Raw genomic sequence first — 21534 nt, forward strand, 5'->3', positions numbered from 1 at the left:
TTTATTTTAGGCCTTCGGGTTTGTTGTAAATCAGAGAAAGGCTTTTCCAATTCTGAGATTCTGAACACTTTTCTCACAAATTCTTTTTTACTTTCATGCCTTCATTATCTTCAGTTCAAGTTCTGAACTTTTGGGAACTTATGCTTGTATAAAATGTGAGATTTGGAGCCAACTTTATTTTTTTCCAGTTGGATATTCACTTACTGTAACCTTCCTTCCTACCTTTCCTTCTTTTTATGTTTCTTTATTCATTAGAGAGAGAGAGAGAGAGAGAGAGAGAGAGAGAGAATGCAAGCAGGGGAGGGGCAGGTAGAGGGAGAGTGAGAATCCTGAGCAGGCTCCTGACTGTCAGCACAGAGTCTGATGCGGGGCTTTAACCCACAGAATGTGAGATCATTCCCTGAGCCAAAATCAAGAGTCAGACACTTACCCAACTGAACTACCCTGGCACCCCCTGCAACCTTTTCATTGTTTAAACATAGATTATACTCTCATTTCAAAGAAAATCATGATAATGCCATTTTATTGAGTGCTATCTGAAAATGTGCTTTATTTTACTTAGCATTCTGATAATCATGAGAAAACACAAGATCGGTTGCATAAAAACCACATGTTGCAGGATGAAATTGTTGTGCTAAGACTGGAAAGAGACACCATAAAAAATCAGAACTAGGCAGGGAGATAACACCTTTTGTGTCTCTAACTGAATTCAGTGAACAGGAATGTGTGTGTTACAAAAAGACAGTGAATTGATGTATGTGTTGATATTGCTCAAAGTACGTGTGTGAGAGTTGTCTATTATTAACATTTAATAATAAGATGATTTAGAAAATCAGTAACAGAAATGTCTTATTAGGTAGTTGCGAGACAACTTCAGCAGGAACTGGCTGATACTCTGAAGAAAAAGTCTATGTCAAAGGCTTCCCCAGAGGTTACGTCCCATCTTCATCTGGAAGATGAAACACGGGATCTCAAGAAGAAATTAGGTCAAATCAGAAGTCAGGTATGTAATAAATGTAACCTGTCAACAGCTAACTTATAGCTCGTTAAATAATATAAAGTGTTTTAGGATACTAATGTCCATGGACCGCTTTCTTTGGTATTTTCATTATAATTAATTTATTATGATTTTAGTATCTTTACAATGCATTTATTTCGTAAATTCTGCCTTCCCTTCTACTATTTGTGTTATACATTGTTTTCTTATAATACTCTTAGGAAAGTTGAGGCTTTTGTATCCTTCCTCACAGAAATTGAGAGACTTCTTTCGTTCTTTAAAATTTTTTTCACAGTTTTTTTTTATTTGAGAGAGAAAGAGTGAGAGAGAGTGTGTGTGTGCATGTTAACAGGGGAGGGGCAGAGAGAGGAGAGAGAGAGAATCCCAGGCAGGCTCCATGCTGTCAGTGTAGAGCCAATGTGAGGCTCAGTCTCTATGAACCGTGAGATCATGACCTGAGCTGAAAGCCAGAATTGGATGCTTAACTGATGTAGCCACCCAGGTGCCCCAAGAGACTTTTGTCCCCTACTAAACAATGTTTTTTAACGATATCTCTATTACCATGATGAGGCGAGCTGTATCAGATCAGAAGATAATGTTTAATGGGATGTTTCAGATAATTGTCTTAGTTCTCATCTTCACTTTTGAGAAGAATGCATATTGATTTCAGGATGACTTGTACAGAAAGATCACTTAACAAACCACTTGAACTTTGGCATTTCCTTCATTTTCTTTGCCTTTTAGACATATTGTCAAAGCACGGAAATATTCAAATCATGTATAGTATGGACGCCCAAAAGCGAGAATTAAGAACACTCTCTGTGTCCTGCCATTGGGTTTTTTAAAAGCTTTTTTGAGGTACAATACACATACCATGAAAAGTCACCCATTTGCCTCGCACAGTTCACTGTCTCTGTGTACACTCGTGCAACCATCACTGCCATCAAGTAGAATGTTTTCCTCACCCTGAAAGGAAACCCTTACCCGTTGCCCCCAGCCTCAGGCAACCACCAGTCTACTACTTGGTCTCTCAATGGCATTGCCTCTTGTGAATATTTCATATAAATGGAGTCACACAATGTGTGGTCCCTTGGGACTAGCTAGCTTCACTTAATGTTTTCTGGGTTCATCTGTGTCGGTTACAGCTTATATCAGTGCTTCATTTCTTTTTATTGTCAACCAGTACTCCATTGTGGGCTAAGGCCCTTGTTCATTCATCAGTTGATGGACCTTTGGGTTGTGTCCACTTCTTGCCTATTAATACTGCTGCTTATGAACATTCACGTAGTTCTTGTGTGGACATCCGTTTTTAATGTCTCTGCCATCAGATTTTATCCTTGGAGTTAATTGGGTTGATGTCACCATCTCTCAGCCGTTACTCATGCTGTCGTTACTGTCTTTTTAGTTTCTGTTCCTCTTGAGTAAACCTATGTTATTCAGACTTGGCTCACAGTCTCCTTTCCAATGAACTTTCTCTGACTGTTCTAACTCCCATTAGCTTTTTTTTTTTTTTAATTTTTTTTCAACGTTTATTTATTTTTTTTTGGGACAGAGAGAGACAGAGCATGAACGGGGGAGGGGCAGAGAGAGAGGGAGACACAGAATCGGAAACAGGCTCCAGGCTCTGAGCCATCAGCCCAGAGCCCGACGCAGGGCTCGAACTCACGGACCACGAGATCGTGACCTGGCTGAAGTCGGACGCTTAACCGACTGCGCCACCCAGGCGCCCCTAACTCCCATTAGCTTTAACTCTCTTGACACTTGTCATCTAGCCTGTGCAGAACAATTTAGTCCTTTATTTGACATTGTTTTTATTTTTTTCATGACAGGTAATTTCGTCTTCCTAAGTATAAATTTAAGGGATAATAATATTTGATACGTGTGGTACTTATCCTTGTATAAATTGAAAATATTTTAACTTAACAGTTTTTCCGATAAAATTAAGTAATTTATACTGTATCAATAAATCCTTCTTGGAAACATTGGTATAACAAAGCTTTTATTCTAAATGTATGCTAAGAAATGAAATACTAAATTGAGGGGTGCCTGGCTGGCTCCAGTCCAATCAGAGTCTGCCTTTGGCTCAGGTCATGATCTCCACGTTCTTGAGATTGAGCTCTGCATCGAGCTTTCTGCTGTCAGCAGAGCCTGCGTTGGATCCGTTGGGTCCCTCACATTCTGCGCCACTCAGACTCGTGCTCTGTATCAAAAAATAAACGTTAAAAAGATGTGTGTATATCTCTATACACACACACACGCTTATATAAGTAAAACTATTAACGAAAGCACTTAATCAAATAGAGGAGAAATGTTCAATCAAATGTTTAGTTTTTTTTCCCTCTCACTATGATAAAGCACGCTAAATTTGTCTTTCTTCATTACACAGCCAGGACTGGGATTTACACATTTGTAGCACTTTACCAACTGCAAATATCTGGGGACAGCTTTTCTGCTATGCTATGCTGTTACCACAAAGCCTTAATCTCTTCATCGGAGTACATGCTAAAGCAGCCTAACGTAAAGAGTATGGACATGAAATGATTGAGGAACTTTAGCAAGACTCATTTATTTCCATGTCAGTGGCTTTCCCTTGCCTCTGATGGTCATGTAAAGGATCTACTACTCAGTCAAGGAGGTGCTATTTGTAACGTAGTCTGTGAGCATTGCCCACAGACAATGTGGACCTGTCCACAGGTCCTTTGTTTTGAGAGAGAGAGAGAGAGAGAGAGAGAGAGAGAGAGAGAGAGAGATTGTTGGGAAGGGCATGTAGGGAGAGAGAGAAAAAGGGAGAGAGAGAGAGAGAGAGGGAGGGAGAGAGAATCCCAAGCAGACTCCTCACTGTCCATGCAGAGCTCGATGTGGGGCTCAATCACATGACCCTGATATCATGTCCTGAGCCGAAATCAAGAGCCAGACGCTGAACCGACTGAGCCACTCAGGTACCCCAGTAGGTGTGTTATGACCTTCATTTTACAGATGCAGAGACTGAGACACGGAAGTTTTAGGTAGTGTGCTCAAGGTCATACAGCTCATAATGAGCAGAACTGGGAATTCAGACCCAGGCATTCTGGCCCCTACTCAGATATTGCTTCTCAAATTCTTCCATGAAATATCTTGTTGTCACTGAAAACAGCATGTTCAGTTTTCTAATCATGAGAATAGCAACATCATTCACCTATGTGAATATGTAAAATCATAGTTGATGTGGTGCTTGGAATATGAAAATAGAAATGTTTACCATAAGGTAATTCCTATGTTTCCTCCATCTGACCTGTAGATACATTTGTACATTTATCTGATCATATATAATTTAAAAACATTAACAGTGTAATGTTTTTGTAGGAGAGTAAGGTTGGTAAACTATTCTGTAAGAGTATTGAAACATTTAGTCTTTATAGGCCATAGTTTCTGTTGTAGAAGCTGAACTCTTTTCTTATGACCTCAAAGTAGCCATCAATCAGCATGTAGAGGAGAGTGTGGCTGGCTCCAAAAAGATTTTACTTACAGGAGCGCTTGGGCGGCTTAGTTGGTTGAGCGTCCTGACTCTTAATTTCCACTCGGGTCATGATCCCAAACCCCACATCATGAGACCGGTCATGAGACCGAGCCCCACATCAGGCTTTGCCCTGAGCTTGCAGCCTGTGTACCATTTTCTGTGTCTCTCCCTCTGTCTCTCTTCCCCACTTCTGCATGCTCTCTCTCTCTCTCTCTATCTCAAGTCAAAAAAAAAAACAGTTACAGAAACAGGTGATGGTGTTTTACTAGATTTTCAGTAGTTAAAGTTATTTTTTTTCTTTATTTTAGTTGCAAGAAGAACAGGAACGACATGCAAAGGCAGTAAGATATGCTAAGGAGATGAAAGATCATATGCAAAAGTATAATTTAAACCTCACAGAAAATAACTTGTTTATTTATAAAGCAGATAAACAGTGTAGTATGAGAAATGTATTACTTATGCCAGTATATCATTGTTAAGCCGGATACAAATTCCAGCTTTGAGCTATTTTTAAATGCAGAATTGTGGCATATTATCTCTCAATTTTGCACCTTATCCACAAAACACAATGAGAAAAATGGCACAATTCCCAAATCTTCCTCTTGAAAAAATTTTAAGAATTTCTGTAATACGCTCATTTTTTCAGAAAGTGTACGGTGTTTTTTTTTAATTTGTGTGTGAGAATAATTATCTTAAGGTCTGAATTTTAGGCTACAGGTTAAAAATGCCAGGCAAGAAGAAACCATCAAACATCAAACGGTCCAAATTCAAGATCTTGAGAGCAATGTGATAAAGACAAGTTTGGTAAGTCGGTCTCTTAATGTCTGTCCTACTGAAAAGGAATCCGTATTTCACTAGTAGTAGTACATAAGAATGTTTTGGATCCTATGGAAAATCTCACTGCTCCAAACGTTTGGTTGATATTGTTCCTACTTGCTACTAGTGATGTAATTCTTCTATATAGACGAAGTTGATTGAACTCATAAAGTAATGATGTTTATAGTGAGATTTTCATAAAAACATTGTGACAGTCTAAAAAAGCAACATTTTTATATGCCACTGAGACTCGGTTTTAGTCCACCTCTGGCTACTGTTAATAATGCTGCTGTGAACGTTGGCATACAGATGTGTGAGTCCCTGCTAATATTTTTCAGCGTGTTTCAAATGTCCCCAATCTTTGAGTGATCATTTGATCTTGAATTCTGACATTCTCTTGTAATCTCATCCCTTCAGTGAGAGTTTGAGAATGGGTTATTTTAATAATGATTTGTTGTAATTTGTAATTACAAGTGTGCAATTTATTCTCTTCATCAAGAATGACTAGCAGGTCGTTATGCAAACGTCCTTCTCAAGGGAATGGACTTTTCTCTTTGTTGGATTTTGTAAAGGAAAAGAAACGCCAGTGAAAAAGGAGAAATGGCTGCTCTGTCAGGGTCTTACCTAGTAACATAGTGCTCCTACCATTGAAAGTTCAGAAACTCATTTTCTTTTTTCACTCACTTGAGTTAATCAGCCTTTCAGAGATTTCACAATTCAATCTCAGAAAAGACTAATGTGCCATTCAGGATTCTCATTTATTCATATGTCGTGAAACCCCAACTGTTTTCCAAGCAGAACAGTGAATGTCATCCCACTCTCACCCTCCTTTGTAGGATTCTCATTGTACATCCTAAGTGGGACCAATGAGGTAGATACACTGACCAACTCGTTTCTGTCAGTCGCAAAAGCTATATAATATACATGCAAGTTTCATTAGACAGCTATACCCGTCAGGGGAATTAGAACATTCTGTTGACTGGTCCTTTTTGTGGCTGAAGAGACATTGAAAATTATTTTCTTTTCTGGACGTCTTATAAATGAGTCACATAGTAACAGGGAACTTTTCATGTGAGTAACATGACTCTCTGTTGATCAGTCTTCTATGAATGAGAGTGCTAGGCGTTGTCCTGCTACTGTGTCCTACAGAAATCTTTAAGGTCTCAAAAACTAAAATTTGTAAGGATATCCGAAACTGATGAAGCTTATTAAAGAATAACGAGGGATTTTCTGTGTATCCCTATAGAAAGGAATTAAGGTTATGGCATGAAATTGTCTGCCACTTTAAGGTGTTCCCTATGAAACAAAAACTTAGATAGCTTTCAGCCAACTCAGTCCATTGCTCTGACCTTCTCTAGAAGGTCCTTATCTCCTGAATCCCCAACCAGAGGCTTCCTGGGTTGAGAAATTTTTTGGTGGGGCGGGGGGCGTTACTCTTTTTGTTGTATCTTTAGTTATATATATTTTTTAATTTGCATCCCAATTAGTTAGCATTTAGTGAAGCAATGATTTCAGGAGTAGATTCCTTAATGCCCCTTGCCCATTTAGCACATCCCCCCTCCCACAACCCCTCCAGCAACCCTCAGTTTTTTCTCCATATTTATGAGTCTCCTGTGTTTGTCCTCCTCCCTGTTTTTATATTATTTTTGTTTCCCTTCCCTTTTGTTCATCTGTTTTGTCTCTTAAAGTCCTCATATGAGGGAAGTCATATGATTTTTGTCTTTCTCCGACTAATTTCACTTAGCATAATACGCTCCAGTTCCATCCACATAGTTGCAAATGGCAAGATTTCATTCTTTTTGATTGCCGAGTAATACTCCATGGAATGAATATATACACACACACACACACACACACACACACACACACACACATATACACACACACATATACACCACATCTATTTTTTTAATTTTTTTAACGTTTTACTCATTTTTGAGACAGGAAGAGACAGAGCGTGAACAGGGGAGGGTCAGAGAGAGGGAGACACAGAATCTGAAACAGGTCCAGGCTCTGAGCTGTCAGCACACAGCCCGATGCGGGGCTCGAACTCACGGACCGCGAGATCATGACGTGAGCCGAAGTCGGCCGCTTAACCTACTGAGCCACCCAGGCGCCCCATACCACATCTTCTTTTCCATTCATCCATCAGTGGAGAGTGGGCTCTTTGCACACTGTGGCTGATGTTGAGAGTGCTGCTATAAACATGGCAGTGCATGTGTCCCTTCAAAACAGCACACCTGTATCCCTTGCATAAATGCCTAGTAGTGCAATTGCTGGGTCTTAGGGTAGGTCTATTTTTAGTTTTTTGAGGAACCTCCATACTGGTTTCCAGAGTGGCTGCACCAGCTTGCATTGCCACCATCAATGGAAAAGAGATCCTCTTCTCTGCATCCTCACCAACATCTGTTGTTGCCTGAGTTGTTAATGTAAGCCTTTCTGACAGGCGCAAAGTGGTATCTCGGTGTGATTTTGATTTGTGTGGCCATCTGGATGTCTTCTTTGGAGCAGTGTCTATTCATGGTTTTTGCCCATTACTTCACTGGATTACTTGTGTTCCGGGTGTTGAGTTTGAGAAGTTCTTTGTAGATTTTGGATACTAACCCTTTATCTGATATGTCATTTGCAAATACCTTCTCCCATTCTGTCAGTTGCCTTTTAGTTTTGTTGATTGTTTCCTTCGCTGTGCACAAGTTTTTATTTTGATGAGGTCCCCCTAGTTCATTTTTGCCTTTGTTTCCCTTGCCTCCGGAGACGTTTTGAATAAGATGCTGCTGCAGGCAAGATCAAAGAGGGTTTTGCCTGCTTTCTCCTTGAGGATTTTGATAGCTTCCTGTCTTCAATTGAGGTCTTTCATCCATTTTGAGGTTATTTTTTGTGTAATGAACAACTTTTTATGTGAACATGTTTTGATTTCTCTTGGGTATATACCTGTAAATACAGTTGCTGGTTCATATGGTAACTCTGCTAAATAAACCTTTTTTGTTTGTTTTTGTTTTGTTTTTTCAACCTTTTGAGGAGGGGCAGGCACCTGGGTGGCTCAGCCGGGTGCGTGGCCGGCTCTTGATTTCAGCTCAGGTCATGATCTCAGGGTTGTGGAATCAAGCCCTACATTGGGCTCTGCTCTGAGCATGGAGCCTGCTTGGGATTCTCTCCCTCCCTCTCCTTTGTCCCTCTACCCCACTTGTGCACTCTCTCTCAAATAAGTTTAGAACAATTGTTTTTCTAGTTTAACCTTTTGAGGAACTGCCAGACTGTCTCCAAAGTGGCAGCAACATTACATTTTCATCAGCAGTTTTTGAGAGTTCCCATTTTCCTGATTCTTGCCAATGTTTGTCATTATCTGTTGCTTTTATGGTAGCAATTCTAGTGTGTATGAAATGGCATCTTGTGGTTTTTGGTTTGCATTTTCTTAGAACTAATGATGTTGAACATGTCTCTTTTATTTTTGAGAGAGACATTGTGAGCAGGGGAGGGGCAGAGAGAGAGGGAGACACAGAATCTGAAACAGGCTCCAGGCTCCCAGCTGTCAGCACAGAGCCTGATGCAGGGCTCGAACCCACGAACCGTGAGATCATGACCTGAGCCCAAGTCAGAAGCTTAACTGACTGAACCACCCAAGCACCTTGAACATCTCCCTTTGAACGTGATTATTATCCATTTCTGTATTGTCTTTAAAGAACTAATCCATGCTTTTGCCCGTTTTGTATTGGATTGTCTTTTCATTATTGGAAGAGTTATTTAAATGTCCTACATACAAATCCCTTAGCAGATATGGGATTTCCAGGTATTTTCTCCTATTTAGTCACTTGCCTTTTCACTTTCTTGGTGGTGATATTTGAAGCATAGTAGTGTTTAATTTTGATGAAGTAAACTTAATCTGCTTTTGTCTTTTGGTGTCATGTCTAAGAAATCATTGCCAAATCCAGTCACAAACATATACACGTAAGCTTTTTTCTAAGAGTTTTATCATTTTAGCTCTTAGATTTTAAGTTAATTTTGTATATATGCTATGGGGTAGAGGTCTGATTTTATTACTTTGCATGTGGATATCCATTTGTCCCAGTATCGTTTGCTACAAAGACTGTTCTTATTCCATTTAATTGTCTGGCACCCTTGTGGAAAATCAGTTCACTATAATGTGAGAGTTTATTTTTAGATTCTCAATGTTAATACATTGATCTATATGTCTGTCCTTATGCCAGTACCATATCAAATTTTATGAAAACTTTTTCCTAGTTATCTTGCAAATTACCAGTCACTTATGTAATAATGAAAAAGTCAATGTAGTAGAACTTAACTTTGCTCCTATAGAGATTTTTGCTTCTTGAAGGACCCTTTCGCCAGCCTATGCCTTGCTGACCCCATGACTCGATGTGAAGTCAGGCTCAAAAAGATAAAATGCTCTTTCTTTAGTGTGTTCAGACTTTTATTTATTTATTTATTTATTTATTTATTTATTTATTTATCTTTTTAGAGCATGCACAAGCAGGACGAGGGGGTGTGTGGGGAGAGAGAGAGAGAGAGAGAGAATTTTTAGCAGGCTTCACACTTAGTGTGGAGGCTGACAGGGGTCTTGATCCCATGACCCTGGGATCATGACCTGAGAGGTTGAGGCTCAACTGACTGAGCCACCCAGGTTCCCTGCCTGTGCAAACTTTTAGTGTCTCAGTCAGTGCTGCCCACTTTCATTTCCATCAAATCTTGGCCATAGGATCTCTTGACTCAGTCTACCATTTACTTCATTATATTTTATTATCTCATTATAATGCATAGACTCATCCATAGTTTTCACCATCTAGGAAGGAAAAGATTAACTCTGGGCTATTCCTCTTTCCTGTTAAGCAATCTTGCTAATCCATCATCTTGCAATTCACAATGAGATCCTCTTCTGACCTGGTTCTTGTGTGTAACACTGGTGTTAATCCTGTTCTTGGCACAGATCCTACATTCTTGGAAAACACAGTAGCCTGTTTCCCCTTCTTTCACTTAAATAGAAAGATATGCATAGCTATAAGTTATAGCTCAGCGTATAATTAATGGAATAAACATTACATCATTCAAATACTAAAGCTGTACAAAGTGAAGTAGTATTAAGTTGATTTATCAGAGACAAATAGTAGATTGGTAATTTGAATGACAAAAAATTTTTGAAGCCAACTTGTATGATATGGAGAAGCATTGTGGGACAACACAAAGATGAAATGGTCTTACCTCCCCACACAAACAAGGTTGGAGTAAGGTAAAGGAGAATGTGCAGTTAATTTAAGTAGTGCTAAAGGACAGTACATTTGTTTTGCTACTGAAAAGATGAAAAATGATTCCATAACATTCTCTTTATTTCCTCACTGAGGAAAGGAGAATGAAGATTGAGTATTCAATGGATTAAAAAATACTCAAAGCTGCCTATTTCCTTTCATTGAAATCAGACCAAAGGCCCAATTTTGGTTATCAAATTGACTCTTAGTTTTTCAACTATTGTGCTTCAAATCGTATGTCTCTGTGCTTCTACCTTAACTTGAGGGGACATTCTAAAGAGGCATTCCTGTCTACTTGTAAGAATTGTTGAAATTGAAGGGAATCTTAGAAAAAGATCTTAGAGACAGGAAGATGGCAGAGGAGTAGGAGGACTCTAGGCTTGCCTCATCCCACGAATACAACTAGATAACAATCAGCTCACCCTAAAAACCCCAGAAATCGACCTGAAGACTGACAGAACAAACTCCACAACAAAAGGGAGAGAAGAGGCCACATCAAAGAAGGTCCTTGATGCAGAAATGTCATCTAGAAGAGAAACAGATCCTGGGTTCTGCAGAGGGGAGGGAGTCGAGGTTGTGGGTAAGGGTGAGAGAGAGAAATGCACAGGGGAACGCACAAAGAGAACATTTCCCCATAGCCACTGGCTTGGAAAACAAGAGGGCCTGCATTTCGTGAGTTCTTGCAACCAGTAGTGTGTAAAGTCTGGAGTTTTCAAGGGCATCCGATTTAGCTGGTTTAGAGCCCTGAGGTACTCCACTGCTCATGGACAGAGGGCAGGCAAACAACGTGGGAGCATATAGCGTGGGTACAGTGGTCTGAAGAGTGCCTGGGGCACACAGTGGGGAGATTAGTTGCTCTTCTCAGAGCATGTCCCTCAGGGGCAAAGTTCAGAGAGACCTGTCTGTAGGAACAAAGCCGCTGGCTGGCACCAACTCCTTCTCCTGCCCCTCACCACAAACATAAAGCCACCTGCAGGAAGCAGTGCATTGCTAACACTGGTTACCTAACTTGCTTACACCAAACACCACCCCCTTGCACTCTGGTGGAACTACCTTTCTCAATCACTCTTGCTTGAGTCCCAGCACAGCAGACCCCTCCCCCAGAAGACCAGGACAAATGCCTGCCCACACCACATCTCCCAACCAGAGAGTTTCCCTTGGCCTCAGTTCCAGTAGAGGTGGTGACAGGTCTCATTTCATAAGCAGACCAGAGCACACCTAGTTAAAACCCGCTACATTCAGGCCAGGGACCAAACACTCACCAGACCAGGCAAGGAGAGCCTCTGCAGACGACTGGCCTAAAGGATAGCATAGCCAGAACACAAGAGCAGAACACATGCAGCACACACTGGTGACACTGCCTGAAGTGCTAGACCCTGGGCATTACACGACGTCTTTTTCCTAAGTCCATTACTTTCGGGAGCAGGTGACATAACTGGCTTCTCTAACACACAGAAGCTGGCAGATACTTAGACAAAAGGAAAAGACAGAAGCATTTATCCCAAATGAAAGGACAGGATAAGGCCATGGCCAGAGACCTAAATGGGACAGATGTAAATAACACGCCTAATGGAGAATTTAAAACCATGATCATAAGGATATTCACTGGACTTGAGAAAAGAATGGAAGACATCCGAGAGACCCTTACCACAGACATAAAAGAGTTGAAGAATCAGAGATGAAGAGTGCAGTAAAAATTAACAGCAAGCTGGAAGAAGCAGAGGAACAAATTAATGACCTAGAAGACAGAGTAATGGAAAGCAGTGAAGCTGAAGAAGACAAAGAAGAATTATCCAATGCAAGAATAGACTTAAGGCACTCGGTGACTCCATCAAATGTAAAAACATTCATATGATAGGAGTCCCAGAAGAAGAAGACAGAGAGAAGGGGATGGATAATTGATTTGAAGACACAATAACTGAAAAATTCCCTAATGTGGAGAAGAAAACAGACATCCAGATCCAGGAGGCACAGAGAACTTCCATCAAAATCAACACCCAAGATATGTTGTAATTAAATTTGCAAAATATACTGCTAACATCTTTTTTTTTTTTTAGTGTTTTGTTTATTTGTTTTTTTTCTGTGACAGAACGCAGACACAAGCAGGGGAGGGACAGAGAGAGAGAGAGAGAGAGAGAGAGAGAGAATCCCAAGCACTCTCTGTGCTGTCAGTGCAGAGCCCACTGGAGGGCTTAAACCCATGAACTGCGAGGTCACGACTTGAGCTAAGATCAAGTCATGCTTAACTGACTGAGCCACACAGGCACCCCACTGCTACAAATCTTAAAAGCAGCAAAATAAGTCATTCACTTCCAAGGGAAAACCCACAAGGCTAGCAGGAGATTTTTCAACAGAAACTTTGCAAGGCAGAAGGAAATGGCATGATATATTCAAAGTGCTGAATGAGAAAAATCTGCAGCCAAATATACTCTATCCAGTAAGGCTATCATTCATAATAGAAGGAGAGATAAAGAATTTCTCATACAAACAAAAATGGAAGGAGTTTGTGACCACTAAATCAGCCTGTAAGAAATATTATCGGGGACTCTGAGTGGAAAGGAGAGATCAAAAGTGACAGTATAAAGGCAGGAAATGTAAAAGCAGTAAAAATGTATATTTCTGTAAAAAAAATCGTCAAGGAATGCCCCAAAAAAGGATATACAATATAATAGCTTATCAAAACATGGGGAGGAGAAAAAAAATGAGCTCTAACTTAAGTGACCATCAACTTAATATAGACTGCTACACGCAGAAGAGGTGATATACAAATTAATGCTTATCATATACCAAAACCCACTAATAACCATGCAAAGAATAAAGAGAAAGAAATCCAAATATATCATGAAAGCAAATTAGAAAGACATCAACGAGAGGAAAACAATAAAGGATTTGAGAAAATCTCCAGAAACAACCACAAAACAAGTAGTAAAATGACAATAAATAATTGCTTTGGATATAAATGGAATAAACACTCTAACCAAAAGACCTAGGGTGACAGGATGGATTAAAAAACAAGACCCATCTGTATGCTGCCTGTAAAAACCTCATTTTAGACATAAAGACACCTGCAGATTGAAAGTGAGGGGATGCTTGCACTGTTGGTGGTAATGCAAACTGGTGCAGCCCCTCTGGAAAATAGTGCGTACGTTCCTCAAAACAATTGAAAATAGAACTACCCTACGACCCCTCAATAGCACTACTGGGAATTTATGCAAAGGATACAGGAGTGCTGATTCATAGGGGCACATGTACTCCAGTGTCTATAGCAGTGCTTTCAACAATAGCCAAATTCTGGAAAGAGCCTAAATGCCCATCAACTGATAAATGGATAAAGAGATGTGGTTTATATATATATATACTGGAATACTACCTGGCAAGGAGAAAGAGTGAAATCGTGCTATCTCTTGCAATGTGGTTGGAACTGGAAGGTATTATGCTACATGAAATAAGTCACCAAAAGACAGATATCATATGTTTTTGCTCCTATGTGGAACTTGAGAAACTTAACAGAAGACCGTGGGGGAAGGGAAGGGGAAAAATAGTTACAAACAGAGAAGGAGAGGGGCAAACCATAGGAGACTCTTGAATGCAGAGAACAAATAGAGGGTTGATGGGGGGGGGGCGGTGGGTGAGAAGGGAAAGTGGGTGGTGGGCATTGAGGAGGGCACTTGTTGGGATGAGCCCTGGGTGTTGTCTATAAGTGATGAACCACGTGAATCTACCCCAAAAACCAAGAGCACACTATACACACTGTATGTTAGCCAAGTTGACAATAAATTCTATTAAAAAAAATGAAAGTGAGGGAATGGAGAAAAATTTATCACGTTAAAAGAAAAAATAGCGATACTTTTGTTAGACAAAAGAGTCCTTAAAACAAAGACTGTGGGGCACCTGGGTGCCTCAGTCATTTGAGCGACCGACTAGGTCTTGGCTCAGGTCATGATCTTATGGCTGGTGGCTTTGAGCCCCATGTTGGGCTCCATGCTGACAGCATGGAGGCTGCTTGAAATTTTCTCTCCCCCTTTCTATGTCCCTTCCCAACTCTGTCTCTCTCAAAATAAATAAACAACCAAAAACAAAGACTGTAGCAAGAGCCAAAGAATGCTACTATATCATAATAAAGGGTACAATCCAATAGGAAGATCTAACAATTGTAAATATTTATGCACCCACCATGAGAACACTCAAGTACATAAAACAATAACCAACATAAAGGAACTAATTGATAATAAGACAGTAATAGGGTACTTTAACACCCCATTTACATCAATAGATCTTAACAAAAAAATCACCAAAAAATACATCTTAACAGAAAATCACCAAAGAAACAGTGGCTTTGAGCCATACAGAGAAAGACTCATACCATATGTGTTCACTCTTATGTGGATCCTGAGAAACTTAACAGGAATCCCACGGGGGAGGGGAAGGAAAAAAAAAAAAGAGGTCAGAGTGGGAGAGAGCCAAAGCATAAGACACTCTTAAAAACTGAGAACAAACTGAGGGCTGATGGGGGGTGGGAGGGAGTGGAGGGTGGGTGATGGGTATTGAGGAGGGCACCTGTTGGGATGAGCACTGGGTGTTGTATGGAAAACCAATTTGACAATAAATTTCATATATTAAAAAAAAAAAAAAAGAAACAATGGCTTTGAATGACAGAGCAGACCAGATTGGACTTAAGAGATTTTTTTCAGAACGTTCCATCCTAAAACAGAATACACGTTGTTTTCAAGAGTACCTGGAATATTCTCAAGAATGGATCACAAACAAAAAACAGGCCTTAATTATTAAAAACAATACATGCAGGTTAAAGAACGTGCTACTACAGTGGAATGGGTTAAGCAGGAAATACAAGAAGAAATTAAAAAAAAAATACGTGTATACAAATGGAAATGAAAAAACAATGGTCTGAAACCTTTGAGATGCTGCAAAAGTGGTCCTAAGAGGGAAGTACATAGCAATATAAGCCTACTTCAAGAAGCAAGAAAAATTTCAAACAACCTAACCTTACACCTAAAGGAGCTAGAAAAAGAACAACAAATGAAGCCTGAAGCCAGCAGAAGAAAGCAAGTAATAATGATCAGAGCAGGGGGCCCTTGGGTGGCTTAACTGGTTAAGTGTCTGACTCTCGATTTTGGCTCAGGTCATGATCTCACAGTTGTGAGATCGAGCCCCGTGTTAGGCTCTCTGCTGGCAGCATGGAACCTGTCTGGGATTCTCTCTCTCCCTCCCTCCCTCTCTCTCCCTCTCTGTCTCTCTCTTTCTGCCCATCCCCCACTCATGTGTGGTCTCTCTCAAAATAAAATTAAAAAAAGAGATTAAAGCAGAAATGAATGATAGACAAACAAAAAACAGATAAAACTAGAACAGATCAATGAAACCTAGAGCTGGTTCTTTGTAAAAATTAATAAAACTGATAAGGCGTTAGCCAGAGTAATCAACAAGAAAATAGAAAAGACCAAAATAAATAAAACCACAAATGTGAGAGTAGAAATAAGAACCAACACCACAGAAATACAAACATTTATGAGAGAATATTGTGAAAAAATGTATGCCAACAAGTTGGACAACTTAGAAGAAATGAATAAATTCCTAGAAATATATAACTTACCAAACTAAAACAAGAAGAAATAGAAAATTTCAAAAAAGTCAATAACCAGCAAGGAAACTGAATCAGGAATCAAAAAACTCTCAACAAACACAAGTCTAGGACCAGATGACTTCAGACGTAAATTTTAACATGTAAAGAACAGCTAATACAAAAAAAAAAAAAGAAAAGAAAAGAAAAGAAAAAAGAAAGTTTAACCTGTCCTTTTCAAATTGTTCCAGAAAAACATAAAAGGGAAACTTCCAAATTCATTCTATGCCAGCTTTACCCTGATACCAAAACCAGATAAAGACACCACAGAGAGAATTACAGGCCAGCATCTCTGATGAACATGCAAAAATCTTCAACAAAATAAGCAAACTGATTCCAACAATACATTAAAAAATCATTCACCGGGGGTAGGGGCAGCTGGGTGGCTTAGTCAGGTAAGCATCCACCTTCAGCTCAGGTTACGATCTCATGCTGCGTCGGTTTGAGCCCAGTGTCAGGCTCTGTTGACAGCTTGGACCCTGGAGCCTATTTCAGATTCTGTGTTTCCCTCCCTCTCTGTCCCTCCCCTGCTTGTGCTCTTTCTCAAAAATAAATAAACATTAAAAAAATTATTCACTATAACCAAATAGGATTTATCCCTGGTTTGCAGGGGTGGTTCAATATTTGCAAATCAATGAATGTGATACCTCCTATTAATTTTCAAAAAAGCATAAAGTCATATCATTGCAATAGATGCAGAAAAAGAATTTGACAAACTATAACATCCATTCATGATATAAACTTCAACAAAGTAGGCTTAGAGGAACCATACCTCAACATAATAAAGGCCATATATGGAAAATGAGCAGTTAATATGATCCTAGCTGGGGAAAAACTGAGAGAAAAACTTCTTAGATCTTGCTTCTAGTTATCTGCTTCTTCTCATTAGCACCATTGGTTGTTAATAAATTAATCTTAACATTTATTACATCCTACTTTAATGGAGACCAATTTCTCCTATACAAGTTTATGTATCTTATCTCTTTTTTTTAATCCACATTTCAATTTATCATTTTTGTTTTTTTCTTAACACACTCCCCAAAGGTTAGATTTCTTTTGTTCACAAATCTGTTAGGAAAAGTGTGGCCAGGACAGCTAGTCTCTGCCCCGCTCAGCTTCAGGTGGGGCAACTGAAAGGTTTGGGGTTGGATCCATTTGAAGATTTGTTCACTAACGTCTGGTGGTTGGTGCTGGCTGTTGTCTGGGACTTCAGTTCAGGAGGCAGCAGAAACACTTAAACTGACACACCTAGACTCTCTTTGTGGCCTAGGCTTCCTCACTAGACGGGGAGCTAGATTCCAAGTAAGCAGCCTGAGATACAGAGCAAGGCAGAAGCTGTATCGCCTTTTGTCACCTAGACTTGGAATACACACAGGATCATAGTCACATATTCTGTTCATTAGGAGCAAGTCACTAAGGTTGTTCCATGGCCTTTTTTTTTTTAGTGGAATTAATATTTAAAACCTATGGACACCTTTAAAAAGCAGTATAATTTACCCACTGGCCACAAATGTTTGTGTTCCTCCCACCTGAAAAATACATTCACTCCCTTCCCCCTGTAATACCTCCTGCAAGTCTCAGTTATCATGGCATCAGGTTCAGGGCTTGAGTCCAAGATCTTACCATCTTAATCGGGTGCAGTGGGGATAAGCTGCCTGGGTTATCGTATCTAAAGTATAGCTCCTTGAGTGCAAGGGTTCTCAATGTGAGGACTTGAGAATGAAAGAGACAGTGATTTACCACTCACAAATGCAACATTCTAGTCAACTGCTGAGGACTCTCCCATTCAGAAAAAGAAGATGGGAAGCACCCTAGTCCATAAGAGTTTTGAAATATAGCCTGATGCATGTTGTCAGTTCTTAAGATAGGACTTAGTCCTAACCACGGGAATACTTTCTCCATGTCTCTTCCCTTTCTTTACTCTTTGAGCTCTTGGTTCCTTCCTTTTCATAAGGAATGACCTGTATTTGCAGCTGTTTTTTCATCCTGCTTCCTCCCTGTGGGACTTGTAAGACCCAAAGGCCTCTTTTCATTTTGCACTATTTGGTCTCTTTTAGTCCAAGGTAGCAAATAGTATGTTTGCTACTATAAATCTCTTACCTTTTTTAGTTTTCTGTAAATATTACTGGATTTCATGCCGTGTTTTAGCAAAGCGACCCTCCCAAGTCCTTTTGAGATAAGCTTTCACTTCAGGTTTCCTGTGAAGCTCTTATAGGACAATGCCTTTAAAATTCGTCTACTCTTGGGGCTCCTGTCTGGCTCAGTTGGTAGAGCATGTGACACTTGATCTCTGGGTGCTGAGTTTAAGCCCCATGTCGGGTATGGAACCCACTTTAAAAAAAATCTTATACTCTTAAGATCCTTAAAGAAATTGGAGGCATACCTTAAATCTTTCTGTTTTCCTGGTAGCACCCTGGAGTTTCTGTTAACCCAAAAAGCCATTTCTTTATTTTAGCATTATTTGACAGTTCAACATGTAGAGAGGCTGTAAATGAGAAACAGATACTTGAACCCAGTAAGTCCTGGTTCCTTTCAGTTGCATAGTCTTTCTTTAGTTTCTCTTTCCTATCCGTTTTACTTTCAGGTATTTTGTAGCATGACTTCCCTTTCCTCCAGTGTCATTTTCTTCACTTGCTTAGAAACCCTTGCTGTCAGCCTCTTCACAGGCCATCAGGTTTCCACTAAGAGTCTTGTGGAGGCCCTTTTTGGGTCTCATTCTTACGCTTTTCTACATCTTTCCAGGTTCCACCTACCTCCTGGTTCAAAGGAAGTTTAGTTTTAGGTTTTTTTGAATAGCAGCACACCATTTTTAGTATCAGTATCTGTGGTAGCAATTTACTGCTGCATTATAGGCTACCTCAAAACCTAGTAGTTCAAAACAGCATTTATCTTGTTCACCAATCTTTAGGCACAGCAGAGTAGGGCAACTCATTTCTTCTTCTTTTGGCATCAGCTGGCATAACTGGAAGCTGGAGACTAGAATCATCTAAAGGCTTGTTCATGCACGTGTTTGGCTGTTGAGGCTGGCCTTTGGCTAGGACGTTGGCTAGTCTCAGCTGGAGTATCTACATGAAGACTCACTAGGTAGCCTGGGATTCCTCACAACGTGGTGGCTGCGTTCTAAGTGTGAGCTTCCCTAGAGAGAGAAAGTCAGATGGAAGCTGTATCACATTTTCTAAGCTGGCCTTAAAAATCACAGCAGTTCTGCATATTCTGTTCACTAGAAATGAGTTACTGAAGCCAGCATATATTTAAGGGCAGGGATTTTCACAGAAGTATCAACGAATTTATAAAACCACCACATCCACTCACCTTGTCTTACCAATCATGTAGAATGGATGGAAGTCGTTCCCAACTCAGCATCACTGAAACTCCTAGCCAGTTTTGTTGTTGTTGTTTTTGTTTAGTATGATCTCTTATTTTCTAGAAAGTAACAAAGGATTACAAGATAACAGTATTGAATTAAATTTTTTTTTAGCCTCAAAAAAGTATGTGGATCATCCAATTAAAGTTTTATACTGGGAGATGTGATTTCTTAACACATCCCGGAGAATCATTTCTCCTGGGAATGCAGTACAAATTATCATAAAACATTTGCAGTTCAGAAACAGGCCGTGGCATTAGAATCATTACTTATAGATTCATGAATTAGAGTCTTATTTCCAGAGTCTTATCTTGGGACGTATTTTTTGACTTGGGCATACATAAGTCAATATGATGTTGCTAAAACTTCTTTAAAAGTTATGGAGTGTTAAGATGGGGGAAGGGCTAAGAGACTTTCTCCTAAGAGGGGACTTATTTTATGAAAGAAAGATATGAAAAAATCATAGAAAAATAAAAGTATAGAATGAAGTGCAAATATTGTGTAGTAAAGACAATGATAGCAAAGATCTATTTCAGTAACACCTGATGGCTTTAACGTGTCTCTTGATTTTCTGAGTTGTTTAAGGTTCCACATTCTAACACAGGTAAAATTTTGTTGCAAATGAGTTTATTTAAATTTTGAGTGCCTGGCTGGCTCAGTTACTCTTGATCTTGAGATTGTGAGTTCATGCCTCACAGTGGGCGTAGAGATTACTTAAAATCTGAAAAAAATTTTTGATAGTAGTTTTGAGTTAGAGACTGGTTTCACTCCAATTCCAAACTATAGTGTTTTATTCATGCAGGCTGATGTCTTTACAACACAACTGGAAACTACATCATAAAAATGAGTTTTGCACCTCGATGCAAAAAATCAAGTTCTTCAACAAGAGTTATTACCAATGAAATCTTTCTAAGAACGTGAAAAACTAGAGAGCAATAACAAGAAGTGAGCAATAACAAGAAGTTACAGCAAGAAGTAGTCAAATGGAAACAATTTATGGAAATGAATATGGTAGAACGCAGTCAAGTGGAACAGTATAAACGGGAGATTGAAGAAAGAGCACGACTGGACATAGAAGAAAAATTACACGAAGTCAACCTGTTTTTACAGGTTAATTGATTGATCTGTAATGTGCTTTAATTCATTTCACTGAAAATTACATTTTGGATATATGTATTGTATGTGTTTCCTCTACTTGCTTTATGGTAATTTGTAGATTTCTGGAGGCATTTGTTCCTGCCTTTAAAGATTTCAGTTTTCATCTTTATTCCTACTAAATCGAGAGGATAAGAAAAAATGATGATTTAAACAACTAGTCTCACTATTAAGAGGAAAAGAAAAATTGTGATTTAAAAATTGCACTGTACTTGGATTATTCTTAAGTTTATTGTTGACTTTTAAAATTTTGTCATTGATTCTATTATTTGAATTATCAGATTGCGTGAATACTAATACAAGAATGATTGAACTTTAATTTTATAAATCATATTTAATTCAGTTGACATTGATGATAAATATTTTATACTTGAGCTTTTTTTCATTTAAAATTGCTCTCTGAATCATTGACTCAGAACTAAAGGAAACATGTATAATTAATTATTCAGATTATAGCTATTTTAAAACCATCCTGTTAATTTGCTTTAGGCACAAGCAGCAGCTCAAGAAAACTTGGACCAGTTAAGGGAAAATGTCATGCTTCAACAAGAAGTCAAATGGAACTTAGAATTAAAGATCTGGAATCTCAGGTCTCTACAATGAAGACTTCTCAAGAAGATTCTACTAAAACAGAGTTGGAAACCTACAGGCAACTCTACCTAGAAGAATTAAAAGTTAGAAAGTCCTTGAGAAATAAGCTGAACACGTAAGCCAAAACAGAATCATAGACAAGAAATTTAGCTTATTAATTTGCCTCTAAAGCATAATTTCTGTGGAGCCAAGATCATGAGATGAGTAGGAAGTGAAAGCCAA

At 39.2% G+C, this 21534-nt stretch overlaps 1 long non-coding RNA gene across 1 annotated transcript; it reads left to right on the top strand.

Annotated features, from left to right (window-relative positions):
- Positions 1-867: 867 nt before the first annotated feature.
- On the top strand, positions 868-21129 carry LOC122495381. Its single transcript, XR_006300427.1, has 3 exons — positions 868-1003; positions 5204-5297; positions 20369-21129. It is a non-coding gene; the product is annotated as an uncharacterized LOC122495381 (long non-coding RNA).
- The last annotated feature ends 405 nt before the right edge of the window (positions 21130-21534 follow it).

The sequence above is a fragment of the Prionailurus bengalensis genome, chromosome F2 (assembly GCF_016509475.1).
Source record: "Prionailurus bengalensis isolate Pbe53 chromosome F2, Fcat_Pben_1.1_paternal_pri, whole genome shotgun sequence".
Classification (NCBI taxonomy): domain Eukaryota; kingdom Metazoa; phylum Chordata; class Mammalia; order Carnivora; family Felidae; genus Prionailurus; species Prionailurus bengalensis.